The following is a 16,207-nucleotide window of genomic DNA, read 5'->3' as shown; positions in this document are numbered from 1 at the left end:
AGGTTGAGTAAATACTCTAATATTTTGAACAAAAAATGTCAAGCGCTAGACTGAAACCGACATTGCCTCTTCTGCTCTCCCCGTGGCCAAAACGATTCAAGTAAGAGGAGAAAGAAGGGGATAGGAGGAGAAAGATGGAGAGAAAGGGAGGAATGGAATGGTGAGGGAAGACTGGAATGTTGGGACATGTCATCACGGTGGTCCATTCCTGGGTGCACAGGGACCTCCTGGAGAGACAGGCTTCCTGGAAAAGCCGGGCATTTTCCAAAAGTTTCACCCACAAAAGGGATGTATGAATCAAAGGATTCCTTCATCTGTTTGCTGACATTTTATGTTACTGTATGTTTTGGGTAGCTGGTTTCGGTTAGCATTTTGAATGACCATTGAGTGTTCCCTAAACAGAGAAACACATTGTAAATTTTGTCTCTAGAGCAGTGGGGCGGGAGATGGTGAAATGTGTTCTCATCGACAGTGGGCGCTGTGGTTTTGAGTAAAGAAGAAATCACTCAGGCTTAATTTTTAGTTGTTTTTCCTCCGTAAACATTACAGCAGGGTTGATGACAGATGTGTTCCTCCGCAAAGCTGTAGAACACATGTTTAAACCATAGATTTACATCAAACAGATTTGTCACTTTTTCCTATGCATATTGTATTATATTTATCCGTTCACAACTTGTGCTTGAAGTAGCAGTTGCCCCCAGAATACAAATTTAGGGCCAGGTTTGACTACCCCCCCAATCCTAACCTTTACCATTAGGATATACTTCATTATATCTATACTGATATACTCTTATGTCAGTATTGTCCTGTATGTTTTCATTGGTGATTTTGGGCATCTGTTCTTCGCAGTAATAGAATTAACTTCTCTGCAGGTATTCAGATCTGCTTCATCTGGCTGTGCTGCACCCCAGAAGACTGTCTGTGTACTCCGTCTCAGGTAATACCACACATTTCAACATTGGCTGTAATATGCATGTCACACCACATTGATGGACTACTACACACTGAAATATGTTCTGGGATTCATCTGATACCATTGAGGAGTTTATCACATTTAGGGCACATGCCATCCCCACAACTCATCCAGACGGTATGACCTGTACATATCCCAACCAAAAGTAATGGATTACAGGCAACATCCGACACTTGCCTACGAGCTAAAGGCCAGGGCTGCCGCTTTCACCCAAGGTGCGGGACACTAATCCGGACACGTGTATATAAGAAATCACGTTACCGACCTCTGAAACGATCAATCAAACAAGCAATGAATCAAAACAGGACTAAGATCGAATCCTATAAGAGCGCTGCTAAATGACTTAAATGTAAATGTAAATGTAAGACTGTCTGTGTACGCTCAGGTAATACCACACATTTCATGTGGCAGGGCTTGATGGACAAACTATCACGGATTACAAAGGGAAAACCCAACTGCGAGCTGCCCAGTGGCACAGGCAACATCCGCCTACCAGGGCAAGCTAAATGCCTTCTATGCTCGCTTCGAGGCAAACAACACTGAACCATGCATAAGATCAGCAGCAGTTCTGGACAACTGTGTGATCTGGCACTCCTTAGCTGATGTGAGTAGGACCTTTAAACAGGTTACCATTCATAAGGCCGCGGGGTCAGACAGATTACCAGGACGCGTACTCAGAGCATGCGCTGACAAGCTGGCAGGTGTTTTCACTGACATTTTCAACCTTTCCCTGTCCCAGTGTGTAATACCTACATTTTCAAGCAGACCAACATAGTCCCTGTGCCCAAGAATGCCAAGGTAACCTGTCTAAATGACTGTGTCCCCGTAGCAGTCACATCTGTAGCCATGAAATGCTTGGAAAGGTCATGGCTCACATCAACACCATTTTCCCAGAAACCCTAGACACACTCCAATTTGCATACCGCCCCAACAGATCCACAGATGACACAATCTCTATTGCACTACACACTGCCCTCTCCCACCTGGACAACAGGAACTCAGAGTTCAACACTATAGTGCCTTCCAAGCTCATCACTAAGCTCAGGACCTCGTGACTGAACATCTCCCTCTGCAACTGGATCCTGGACTTCCTGATTTGCCGTCCCCAAGTGGTGAGGGTAGCCAACAACACATCCGCCACGCTCTTCAGATGTGCGTGGTTAGTCCCCTCCTGTACTCCCTGTTCACCCACGACTGCATGGCCACGCACAACTCCAACACCATTAAGTTTGCTGACGACACGACGGTGGTAGGCCTGATAACCGACTGCGATGAAACCGCATATAGAGAGGTGGTCAGTCAGGACAACAACCTCTCCCTCAATGTCGGCAAGACAAAGGAGCTGATCTTGGACTATCGGACACAGTGGGCTGCGCACGTCCACTTCCACATCAATGGGACTGTAGTGGAGCGTGTCGAGAGCATCAAGTTCCTCAGTGTCCACAGGAATTAACATGGTCCAGATTAGAGGTCAACCAATTATGATCTTTCAATGCCGATACCTATTATTGGAGGACCAAAAAAAGCCGATACTGATTAATCGGATGATTTTATTTATTTTTAAATATTTGTTAAAAAATATATATATATTTTTTTAAATGTATTTATTTATTTGTTATAATGACAGTTACAACAATACTGAATGAACACTTTTATTTTAACTTAATATAATACATCAATCAAATCAATTTAGCCTCAAATAAATAATGAAACATGTTCAATTTGGTTTAAATAATGCAAAAACAAAGTGTTGGAGAAGAAAGTAAAAGTACAATATGTGCCATGTAAAAAAGCTAACGTCTAAGTTCCTTGCTCAGAACATCTTCAATATATAGTCAATATAGTCTTCAATATTCCCAGGTAAGAAGTTTTAGTTTGAGGTTATTATAGGAATTATAGGACTATTTCTCTCTATACCATTTGTATTTCATATACCTTTGACTATTGCATGTTCTTAGAGGCACTTTAGTATTGCCAGTGTAACAGTATAGCTTCCGCCCCTCTCCTCGCTCCTACCTGGGCTCGAACCAGGAACACATCGACAACAGCCACCCTCGAAGCAGCGTTACTCATCGCTCCACAAAAGCTGCGCCCCTTGCAGAGCAAGGGGAACAACTACTCCGTCTCAGAGCGAGTGACGTTTGAAACGCTATTAGCGAGCACCCCGCTAACTAGCTAGCCATTTCACATCGGTTACACCAGCCTAATCTCGGGAGTTGATAGGCTTGAAGTCATAAACAGACAATGCTTGAAGCATTGTGAAGAGCTGCTGGCAAACGCACAAAAGTGCTCTCTGAATGAATGCTTACGAGCCTGCTGCTGCCTACCACTACTCAGTCAGACTGCTCTATCAAATCAAATCATATAGACTTAATTATAACATAATAACACATAGAAATACAAGCCTTAGGTCATTAATATGGTCAAATCCAGAAACTATCATTTCAAAAATAAAACATTTATTCTTTCAGTGAAATATGGAACCGTTCCGTATTTTATCTAACGGGTGGCATCCATAAGTCTAAATATTTCTGTTACATTGCACAACTTTCAATGTTATTTCATAATTACGTCAAATTCAGGCAAATTAGTTCGCAACGAGCCAGGCGGCCCAAACTGTTGATTATACCCTGACTCTACGTGCAATGAACGCAAGAGAAGTGACATAATTTCCCTAGTTTAATATTGCCTGCTAACATGAATTTCTTTTAACTAAATATGCAGGTTTAAAAAAAATACACTTCTGTGTATTGATTTTAAGAAAGGATTGGTGTTTATGGTTAAGTACAGTCGTGCAAATATTATGTTTTTTTCGCAAATGCGCTTTTGTTAAATCATCCCCCGTTTGGCGAAGTGTTTGTTAGGAAGAAATAGTCTTCACAGTTCGCAACAAGCCAGGCACCCCAAACTGCTGCATATACCTTAACTCTGTTGCACAGAACGCAAGGAAAGTGACACAATTTCCCTAGTTAAAAGAATTCTATGTTAGCAGGCAATATTAATTAAATATGCAGGTTTAAAAATATATACTTGTGTATTTATTTTTAAAAAGGCGTTGATGTTTATGGTTAGGTACACATTGGTGCAACGACAGTGCTTTTTTCACGAATGCGCTTGTTAAATCACCCGTTTGGCGAAGTAGGCTGTGATTCAATGATAAATTAACAGGCACCACATCGATTATATGCAACGCAGAACAAGCTAGATAAACTAGTAATATCATCAACCATGTGTACTTAACTAGTGATTATGTTAAGATTGCTTGTTTTTTATAAGATATGATTAATGCTAGCTAGCACCTTACCTTGGCTCATTGCTACACTCGCATAACAGGTAGTCAGCCTGCTACGCAGTCTCCTCGTAGAGTGCAATGTAATCGGCCATAATCGGTGTCCAAATATTCCGATTACCGATTGTTATGAAAACTTGAAATCGGCCCTAATTAATCAGCCATTCCGATTAATCGGTCGACCTCTAGTCCAGACACACCAGCACAGTCGTGAAGAAGGCATGACAACTCCTCTTCCCATCAGGTGGCTGTGAAGATTTGGCACTGGCCCTCAGATCCTCCAAAAGTTCTATTGCTACACCATTGAGAGTATCTTGACTGGCTGCATCACCGCCTGGTATGGCAACTGCTTGGCATTCGACTGTAAGGCGCTACAGAGGTAGTGAGTACGGCCCAGTACATCATTGGGGTCAAGCTCCTTGACATCCAAGACCTTCAGCCAACCAAGTCACAGACTCTGTTTGTTTTCTCTGCTACCTACCACACTGCAAGCGGTACCGATGCACCAAGTCTGGAACCAACAGGACCCTGAACAGCTTCTAACCCCCCAAGCCATAACTCTACTAAATAGTGTGTAGTTATTTGGTTAACTATCTGCATTACCCTCTTTGCACTAACTCTTTTGACTCATCACATATGCTGCTGCAACTGTTTACTATTTATCATGTTGCCTACCCCTACCTATATGTACATATCTACCTCAAATAACTCGTACCCCTGCAAATTGTCTCGTTACTGGTACAGTATTTATTCTTCGTGTTATTATTTTTTCTATATTTTTCTCTCTGCATTGTTGGGAAGGGCCCGTGAGTAAGCATTTCAATGTTAGTCTACACCTGTTGTTTATGAAGCATGTGACATATTTGATTTGATTTTGATTTGATACTATTTGCTCCCGTTAGTCTTGTTCTTTCTCTGCAGATTTAACCATAGGACATAGCAATGATATGTGACAATAAATATTAATATGGAGGGTGGGTCTCTCCCTCTATTTCTCTCTTACTCGCTCTACTGTCTCTCTCTCCCTCTATTTCTCTCTACCTCGCTCTACTGTCTCTCTCTCCCTCTATTTCTCTCTACCTTGCTCTACTGTCTCTCTCTCCCTCTATTTCTCTCTACCTTGCTCTACTGTCTCTCTCTCCCTCTATTTCTTTCTACCTCTCTCTCCCTCTTTCTCTCTACCTTGTCTCTGTCTCTCTCTCCCTCTATTTCTCTCTACCTTCTACTGCTCTACTCTCTACCTCTCTACTCTCCTCTCCCTCTATTTCTCTCTACCTGGTTCTACTGTCTCTCTCTCCCTCTATTTCTCTCTACCTTGCTCAACTGTCTCTCTCTCCCTCTATTTATCTCTACCTTGCTCTACTGTCTCTCTCTCTCCCTCTATTTCTCTCTACCTCATGCTCTACTGTCTCTCTCTCCCTCTATTTCTCTCTACCTCGCTCTACTGTCTCTCTCTCTTTCTCTACTGTAGGTACTGCTGGTAATGTGGAGCATGGGGTTCAGTACCAGCTCAAGTGGGTCTATGAGCACATCCTCCAGAGGACCGCTTGCAACATGACTTATGGATTTGAACTTCCGGCGCCGACAGAGATGGCCGCCTCGCTTCGCGTTCCTAGGAAACTTTGCAGTTTTTTGTTTTTTTTACGTGTTATTTCTTACATTAGTACCCCAGGTCATCTTAGGTTCCATTACATACAGTCGAGAGAACTACTGAATATAAGAGCAGCGTCAACTCACCATCAGTACGACCAAGAATATGACTTTCGCGAAGCGGATCCTGTGTTCTGCCTTTCACCCAGGACAACGGAATGGATCCCAGCCGGTGACCCAAAAAAACGACTTTGTAGAAGAGGGAAGCGAAGTGGTCTTCTGGTCAGACTCCGGAGACGGGCACATCGTGCACCACTCCCTAGTATACTTCTCGCCAATGTCCAGTCTCTTGACAACATGGATGATGAAATCCGAGCAAGGGTAGCATTCCAGAGGGACATCAGAGACTGTAACGTTCTTTGCTTCACGGAAACATGGCTCACTGGAGAGACGCTATTGGAGTCGGTGCAGCCAGCTGGTTTCTCCACGCATCGCGCCGACAGAAACAAACATCTTTCTGGTAAGAAGAGGGGCGGGGGCGTATGCCTTATGGCTAACGAGATGTGGTGTGGTCACAAAAACATACAGGAACTCAAGTCCTTCTGTTCACCTGATTTAGAATTCCTCACAATCAAATGTCGACCGCATTATCTACCAAGGGAATTCTCTTCGATTATAATCACAGCCGTATATATATTCCCCCCCCAAGCAGACACATCGATGGCTCTGAACAAATCTGAACGAATTTGACTCTTTGCAAACTGGAATCCATACATCCTGAGGCTGCATTCATTGTAGCTGGGGATTTTAACAAGGCTAATCTGAAAACAAGACTCCCTAAATTGTATCAGCATATCGATTGCGCAACCAGGGCTGGCAAAACCTTGGATCATTGCTATTCTAACTTCCGCGACGCATATAAGGCCCTGCCCCGCCCTCCTTTCGGAAAAGCTGACCACGACTCCATTTTGTTGATCCCTGCCTACAGACAGAAACTAAAACAAGAAGCTCCCATGCTGAGGTCTGTCCAACGCTGGTCTGTCCAACGCTGGTCCGACCAATCTGATTCCACACTCCAAGACTGCTTCCATCACGTGGACTCGGATATGTTTCGTATTGCGTCAGACAACAACATTGACGAATACGCTGATTCGGTGTGCGAGTTCATTAGAACGTGCGTTGAAGATGTCGTTCCCATAGCAACGATTAAAACATTCCCAAACCAGAAACCGTGGATTGATGGCAGCATTCGCGTGAAACTGAAAGCGCGAACCACTGCTTTTAATCAGGGCAAGGTGACCGGAAACATGACTGAATACAAACAGTATAGCTATTCCCTCCGCAAGGCAATTAAACAAGCTAAGCGTCAGTATAGAGACAAAGTAGAATCTCAATTCAACGGCTCAGACACAAGAGGTATGTGGCAGGGTCTACAGTCAATCACGGATTACAAAAAGAAAACCAGCCCCGTCACGGACCAGGATGTCTTGCTCCCAGGCAGACTAAATAACTTTTTTGCCCGCTTTGAGGACAATACAGTGCCACTGACACGGCCTGCAACCAAAACATGCGGACTCTCCTTCACTGCAGCCGAGGTGAGTAAAACATTTAAACGTGTTAACCCTCGCAAGGCTGCAGGCCCAGACGGCATCCCCAGCTGCACCCTCAGAGCATGCGCAGACCAGCTGGCTGGTGTGTTTACGGACATATTCAATCAATCCCTATCCCAGTCTGCTGTTCCCACATGCATCAAGAGGGCCAACATTGTTCCTGTTCCCAAGAAAGCTAAGGTAACTGAGCTAAACGACTACCGCCCCGTAGCACTCACTTCCGTCATCATGAAATGTGTCAAGGACCATATCACCTCCACCCTACCTGACAGCCTAGACCCACTCCAATTTGCTTACCGCCCAAATAGGTCCACAGACGATGCAATCTCAACCACACTGCACACTGCCCTAACCCATCTGGACAAGAGGAATACCTATGTGAGAATGCTGTTCATCGACTACAGCTCGGCATTTAAAACCATAGTACCCTCCAAGCCCGTCATCAAGCTTGAGACCCTGGGTCTCGACCCCGCCCTGTGCAACTGGGTACTGGACTTCCTGACGGGCCGCCCCCAGGTGGTGAGGGTAGGCATCAACATCTCCACCCCGCTGATCCTCAACACTGGGGCCCCACAAGGGTGCGTTCTGAGCCCTTTCCTGTACTCCCTGTTCACCCACGACTGCGTGGCCACGCACGCCTCCAACTCAATCATCAAGTTTGCGGACGACACAACAGTGGTAGGCTTGATTACCAACAATGACGAGACGGACTACAGGGAGGAGGTGAGGGCCCTCGGAGTGTGTTGTCAGGAAAATAACCTCACACTCAACGTCAACAAAACTAACGAGATGATTGTGGACTTCAGGAAACAGCAGAGGGAACACCCCCTATCCACATCGATGGAACAGTAGTGGAGAGGGTAGTAAGTTTTAAGTTCCTCGACATACACATCACAGACAAACTGAATTGGTCCACCCACACAGACAGCATCGTGAAGAAGGCGCAGCAGCGCCTCTTCAACCTCAGGAGGCTGAAGAAATTCGTCTTGTCACCAAAAGCACTCACAAACTTCTACAGATGCACAATCGAGAGCATCCTGGCGGGCTGTATCACCGCCTGGTACGGCAACTGCTCCGCCCACAACCGTAAGGCTCTCCAGAGGGTAGTGAGGTCTGCACAACGCATCACCGGGGCAAACTACCTGCCCTCCAGGACACCTACACCACCCAGTGTTACAGGAAGGCCATAAAGATCATCAAGGACAACAACCACCCGAGCCACTGCCTGTTCACCCCGCTACCATCCGGAAGGTGAGGTCAGTACAGGTGCATCAAAGCTGGGACCGAGAGACTGAAAAACAGCTTCTATCTCAAGGCCATCAGACTGTTAAACAGCAACCACTAACATTGAGTGGCTGCTGCCAACACACTGACTCAACTCCAGCCACTTTAATAATGGGAATTGATGGGAAATGATGTAAAATATATCACTAGCCACTTTAAACAATGCTACCTAATATATTGTTTACATACCCTACATTATTCATCTCATATGTATACGTATATACTGTACTCTATATCATCTACTGCATCTTTATGTAATACAGGTATCACTAGCCACTTTAACTATGCCACTTTGTTTACATACTCATCCCATATGTATATACTGTACTCGATACCATCTACTGTATCTTGCCTATGCCGCTCTGTACCATCACTCATTCATATATCTTTATGTACATATTCTTTATCCCCTTACACTTGTGTGTATAAGACAGTAGTTATGGAATTGTTAGTTAGATTACTTGTTGGTTATTTCTGCATTGTCGGAACTAGAAGCACAAGCATTTCGCTACACTCGCATTAACATCTGCTAACCATGTGTATGTGACAAATAAAATTTGATTTGATTTGAACCTTCGGAGGGGTCACATGTTACACATCACATGAGCAGCTCAAACACTTCACATGTAACAGATATGCATTGACAGTTTAGTCACAAACCACACACACTTTTTTTTTTTTTGAGTTAATTCACTGCCCTTTCATTTCTAATAACCACAGAGCTATAAGTGTAGAATATGATTCATTCTGTGTGGAGGGGAACCCTTGGCGTTCTGGTGCAGGTTTATTTGGATGGCAGTGACTGGATCGTTGTGTGGATGCATGTGCACACGTGTGGGTGTGTTTGTATGTGTAGTAAGTTAGGTTCTGTGTGTCCTTCAAAGGTTATGTCAGGTCAACCACAGAAGCTCTCTTTTAGCCTGCCAGGAACACACTGCTGAAATCTGGACCAAGCCCCAGACAAGAGACAACAGGCAATTCATTAATGGGAGAGCACACTTATCCAAACACGTGCTCCCTGGAACACACACACACACACCTCAACAATATATCCCTTGTTTTATTATTGGCCTTCTCATGTCTAAAAGGGCTTCAGTTTAACACTGGTTTGTGTGTGCACGTGTGTGTGAGGAGACTTGGAGCTGTGTTGGTTACTGTTATAGGGGACATGTTTAGGATGGGAGTCGTTGCTTTTCTTGGATGCTGCAGAGTCGAGGGCTTTCCCCTCCTTTTTTCCAAATACATATATTTATCTTGAGGGATGATTTCTTCCCCCTATCCTCTCTCCCTCTCTCCCCCTGGCATTCTAACATTCCTCATTAACCCCTGAACTCTTCTTCACCTTACATTCATTTCATAGTCTTCCAGCGCTTTATGGACTCCTTCATTCATGCCAGTTTCCATTTGCGCGCACACACACACACTCCCATTCACTTCTCTCTCTCTTCTCTTCCTCTCTCCTCTCTCTCTCTCTCTCTCTCTTCTCTCTCTCTCCTCTTCTCTCTCTCTCTCTCTCTCTCTCTCTCTCTCTCTCTCTCTCTCTCTCTCTCTCTCACATATCCTTTCTCAATTAGATCGACTTTTATTTGTCACATGTGCCGAATACAGGGCTTACTCACAAGACCTTACCAACAATGCAGTTGTAAGAAAATCCCTAAAAAAGTAAGAGGTAAGAATAACAAATAATTAAAGAGCAGCAGTAAATAACAATCGCATGGCTTTGTACAGGGGCAACCGGTACAGAGTCAATGTGTCAACGTGTGGGGGGCACCGGTGTCGAGGTAATTGTCTTTGATCCACTCTCCCCACTGTCAAATGGTGATGCCAGGAGGGATGAGGTAATTATGTACATGTCGGTAGAGTTATTAAAGTGGCTATGCATAGATAATAACAGGTAAGAATAACAAATAATTAAAGAGCAGCAGTAAATAACAATCGCAGGGCTTTGTACAGGGGCAACCGGTACAGAGTCAATGTGTCAACGTGTGGGGGGCACCGGTGTCGAGGTAATTGAGGTAATTATGTACATGTCGGTAGAGTTATTAAAGTGGCTATGCATAGATAATAACAGAGAGTAGCAGCAGCATGGGGGGAGGGGCAATGTAAATAATCTGGGTAGCCATTTGAATAGCTATTTAGGGGTCTTATGCCTTGTGGGTAGAAGCTGTTTAGAAGCCTCTTGGACCTAGACTTGGTGCTCCGGTACCGCTTGTTGTGCGGTAGCAGAGGAGAACCGTCTATGACTAGGGTGGCTGGAGACAATTTTTAGGACCTTCCTCGGACACCGCCTGGTATAGAAGTCCTGGATGGCAGGAAGCTTGGCCCCAGTGATGTACTGGGCCGTACCCTCTAGTGCCTTGCTGTTGGAAGCCGAGCAGTTGCCATTCCAGGCTGTGATGCAACCCATCAGGATGCTCTCGATGGTGCAGCTGTAAAACCCATGCCAAATCTTTTCAGTCTCCTGAGGGGGAATAGGTTTTGTCTTCACAACTGTCTTGGTGTGCTTGGACCATGTAGTTTGATGGCGATGTGGATGCCAAGGAACTTGAAGCTGTCAACCTGCTCCACTACAGCCCTGCCAATGAGAATGGGGGCCTGCTCAGTCCTCCTTTTCCTTTAGTCCACAATCATCTCCTTTGTCTTGATCACGTTGAGGGAGAGTTTGTTGTCCTTGCACCACACGGTCAGGTCTCTGACCTCCTCCCTATAGGCTCTCATCGTTATCGGTGATCACTCTGTTGTGTCATCAACAAACTTAATAATGGTGTTGGAGTAATGCCTGGCTGTGCAGTCATGAGTGAACAGGGAGTACAGGATGCGACTGAGCATGCACCCCTGAGGGGCCCCTGTGTTGAGGATCAGCGTAGCGGATGTGTTGATACCTACCCTTACCACCTGGGGGTGGCCAGACAGGATGTCCAGGATCCAGTTGCAGAGGGAGTAGTGTTAGCCCAGGATCCTTAGCTTAGTGATGAGCTTTGAGGGCACTCACATAGCTGTTCCGTATGTCCAGGTGAGTGAGGGCAGTGTGGAGTGCAGTAGAGATTGCATCATCTGTGGATCTGTTGGTGCAGTATGCAAATTGGAGTGGGTCTAGGGTTTCTGGGATAATGGTGTTGATGTGAGCCATGACCAGCCTTTCAAAGCACTTCATGGCTACAGATGCGATTGCTACGGGTCGGTAGTCATTTAGGCAGGTTACCTTAGTGTTTTTGGGCACAGGGACTATAGTGGTCTGCTTGAAACATGTTGGTATTACAGACTCAGACAGGGAGAGGTTGAAATTGTCAGTGAAGTACACGTCCTGGTAATCCGCCTGGCCCAGTGGCCGTGTGAATGTTGACCTGTTTAAAGATCTTACATCGGCTGCGGAGAGGATGATCACACAGTCGTCTGGAACAGCTGATGCTCTCATGCATGTTTCAGTGTTACTTGCCTCTAAGTGAGAATAGAAGTCATTTAGCTCGTCTGGTAAGCTCGTGTCACTGGGCAGCTCTCGGCCGTGCTTCCCTTTGTAGTCTGTAATAGTTTGCAAGCCCTGCCACATCCGACGAGCGTCGTAGCCGGTGTAGTACGATTCAATCTTAGTCCTGTATTGACGCTTTGCCTGTTTGATGGTTCATCGGAGGGCATAGTGTGATTTCTTATAAGCTTCCGGGTTAGATTCCCGCTCCTTGAAAGCGGCAGCTCTACCCTTTAGCTCAGTGCGGATGTTGCCTGTAATCCATGGCTTCTGGTTGGGGTATGTAGGTACAGTCACTTTGGGGATGACATCCTCGATGCACTCATTGATAAAGCCAGTGACTGATGTGGTGTACTCCTCAATGCCAATCGAAGAATCCCAGGAACATTTTCTGGTCTGTGCTAGCAAAACAGTCCTGTAGTTTAGCATCTGCTTCATCTGACCCCTTTCATATAGTGGTCACTGGTGCTTCCTGCTTTAATTTTTTGCTTGCTAACAGGAATCAAGAGGATAGAGTTATGGTAAGATGGAGGCTGAGTGAGAGCTTTGTACCAGTCTCTGTGTGTTGATTGAAGGTTGTCTAGATTTTCTTCCCTCTGGTTGCGCATTTAACATGCTGATAGAAATTAGGTAAAACTAATTTAAGTTTCCCTGCATTAAAGTCCCCGGCCACTAGGAGTGCTGCCTCTGGATGAGTGTTTTCCTGTTTGCTTATGGCGGAATACAGCTCATTGAGTGCGGTTTTAGTGCCAGCCTTGGTCTGTGGTGGTATGTACGAAAAATACAGATTGTGTGGTCTACAGCTTATCATGAGATACTCTACCTCAGGCGAGCAAAACCCTGAGACTTCCTTAGATATTGTGCCCCAGCTATTGTTTACAAATATGCATAGGCCCTCGCCCCGTGTCTTACCAGAGGCTGCTGTTCTGTCCTGCCAATGGAGTGTATAACCTGCAAGCTTGTATGATCTTAATGTTGTCGTTCATCCACGACTCTGTAAAACATAAGATATTACAGTTTTTAATGTCCCGTTGTTAGGATATACGTGCTTTCAGTTCGTCCCATTTATTTTCTAGCGAATGAACGTTAGCTAGAAGAACGGAAGGAAAGGGCAGATTAGCCACTCTTCACCTGATCCTCACAAGGCATCCTGATCTCTTTCTCGCGAAACCTACGTTTCCTTTTCCAGCGAATCACAGGGATCTAGGCCTGGTCGGTTGTCTGTAGCATTTCCCTCACGTCCGACTTATTGATGAAAAACTCCTAGTCCAATTTGAAGTGAGTAATCCCAGTTCTGATGTCCTGAAGCACGATTGGTTAAGAGCCAATAAGACGGCAGCCCTACCCTCCAGCTCCATCTTTTTTTTCTCTGTCCCTCCTCCCTTTCCATTTCTCTCCTTCTCTTTCTTACTCTCTGAGTCTCTCTCTCTCTCACACACACACTCTCAGTATAGTCGTGTCCCTCTCCTGTCAGTGTAGGGAGAGAGAGAGTGGATTACAATGAGGTTCCTATAAATAAGAGGACAAGAGGATCCTGCTCCAGGGTTACACTACCACACACCACCACCAGGGAGCAGCACAGCCTGTGGAATCGGCTCCTACACACCACCGTACACACTTGTCATCTGGGTGTGTGTAGGAACTTGCTCTAAATGTGAGCACCCATAATAGTTCCTGACCATGGAATGACTGTAGGCGCTGTAATAGCGGTGTTGTAGTAATACCGCCCTAATGGCTAGGCTGGGTTTGGGTCAGAATCGGGCCACACACACTCACAAACAGCGTAGGCCATTCTAAGCAGCACCTGGCCCACACTCCACCCAGAACCCAGGCCCAAAGAACCACTGCACTGCTCTGCTCTGTCCTGCCAGCCTCTGTGCTTTGTCCTTGGGCTCAACCTGTGTAACAGCATGTTCTATTAATGCTATTAGTAGGGCTGGTTTCCTCTGTATGTCTCTGCTAAGGGTAGACATGCTGGAATAATGTTTAAAAGAGCTAAAAGAGCATTTTTTTTATATTTAGTATGGGCGTAGACAAACTCACAAGCGTGAGAGAAGACACACACATACATGCACACACACCATACACTCACACACACAGGGCGAGGTAATTGTGTGAGTGGCCTTGTCCTTCAGTGTTTTACTGACCTCCCACCCTGAGCCCAGTTCACCAAAGGGGGATGACCAGAATAGCTGGTGAAGCACACACCCACACGTGTTTATTATTGTGTATGTGTGTATCTGCTCTGCAGGTGGTACTCCCTGACCCCTCGTTGATGTGTGTGATTTTTAATAGCGTGTAGAGGCCTAATTATAGTTCTCTGCTCTCGCAGCCACTCTGTGTTATGGCTCTTTGTGTGTGTGTGTGTGTACTCAGCCATCTCAGATTTTCTCTGCCATAAAACTCAGTGGGCCATTCCAAGCACTCCACACACAAATGCAGACCTAAAGCTGTGTAAGGCTGCTGTGAACAGGCCTGCTAAGGTCGAGAGGTGTTAATGGACATATCAGATTCAGCAGGAGACAAATGAGCAGAGCAGCTAACCCACCACTACAACACAACATAGCAGAGCAGCTAACCCACTACTACAACATAGCAGAGCAGCTAACCCACTACTACAACATAGCAAAGCAGCTACCCCACCACTACAACACAACATAGCAGAGCAGCTAACCCACTACTACAACACAACATAGCAGAGCAGCTAACCCACTACTATAACACAACATAGCAGAGCAGCTAACCCACTACTACAACATAGCAGAGCAGCTGACCCACTACTACAACATAGCAGAGCAGCTAACCCACTACTATAACACAACATAGCAGAGCAGTTAACCCACCACCACAACATAGCAGAGCAGCTAACCCACTACTACAACACAACTTAGCAGAGCAGTTAACCCATTACTACAACATAGCAGAGCAGCTAACCCACTACTACAACATAGCAAAGCAGCTAACCCACTACTACAACACAACTTAACCGAGCAGTTAACCCACTACTACAACATAGCAGAGCAGCTAACCCACTACTACAACAGAGCAGAGCAGCTAACCCACAACCACAACATAGCAGAGCAGCTAACACACCACTACAACATAGCAGAGCAGCTAACTCACTACTACTACACAACATATCACAGCAGCTAACCCACCACCACAACATAGCAGAGCAGCTAACCCACTACTACAACACAACTTAGCAGAGCAGTTAACCCACTACTACAACATAGCAGAGCAGCTAACCCACTACTACAACAGAGCAGAGCAGCTAACCCACCACCACAACATAGCAGAGCAGCTAACACACCACTACAACATAGCAGAGCAGCTAACTCACTACTACAACACAGCAGAGCAGCTAACCCACCACCACAACATAGCAGAGCAGCTAACACACCACTACAACATAGCAGAGGAGCTAACACACTACTACAACATAGCAGAGCAGCTAACCCACTACTACAACATAGCAAGCTAACCCACTACTACAACACAACTTAACCGAGCAGTTAACCCACTACTACAACATAGCAGAGCAGCTAACCCACTACTACAACATAGCAGAGCAGCTAACCCATCACCACAACATAGCAGAGTGGCTAACACACCACTACAACATAGCAGAGCAGCTAACCCACTACTACAACATAGCAAAGCAGCTTACCCACCACCACAACATAGCAGAGCAGCTAACCCACCACTACAACGTAGCAGAGCAGCTAACACACCACTACAACATAGCAGAGCAGCTAACACACTACTACAACATAGCAGAGCAGCTAACCCACCACCAGAACATAGCAGAGCAGCTAACCCACTACTACAACATAGCAGAGCAGCTAACCCACTACTACAAAACAACATCGCAGAGTAGCTAACCCACTACTACAACATAGCAGAGCAGCTAACCCACTACTACAACATAGCAGAGCAGCTAACCCACCACCACAACATAGCAGAGCAGCTAACCCACTACTACAACACAACTTAGC

General features: G+C 45.6%; 1 pseudogene; it reads left to right on the top strand.

Moving 5' to 3' along the window:
* Window positions 1-16,207, top strand: part of LOC135521602 (protein PTHB1-like) — a 246,567-nt pseudogene that overhangs the window by 2,764 nt on the left and 227,596 nt on the right.

Source organism: Oncorhynchus masou, chromosome 30 (genome assembly GCF_036934945.1).
Source record: "Oncorhynchus masou masou isolate Uvic2021 chromosome 30, UVic_Omas_1.1, whole genome shotgun sequence".
NCBI lineage: Eukaryota > Metazoa > Chordata > Actinopteri > Salmoniformes > Salmonidae > Oncorhynchus > Oncorhynchus masou.
Note: the sequence above shows the minus strand (reverse complement) of the source record. Positions and strands in the feature narration are given on the sequence as shown.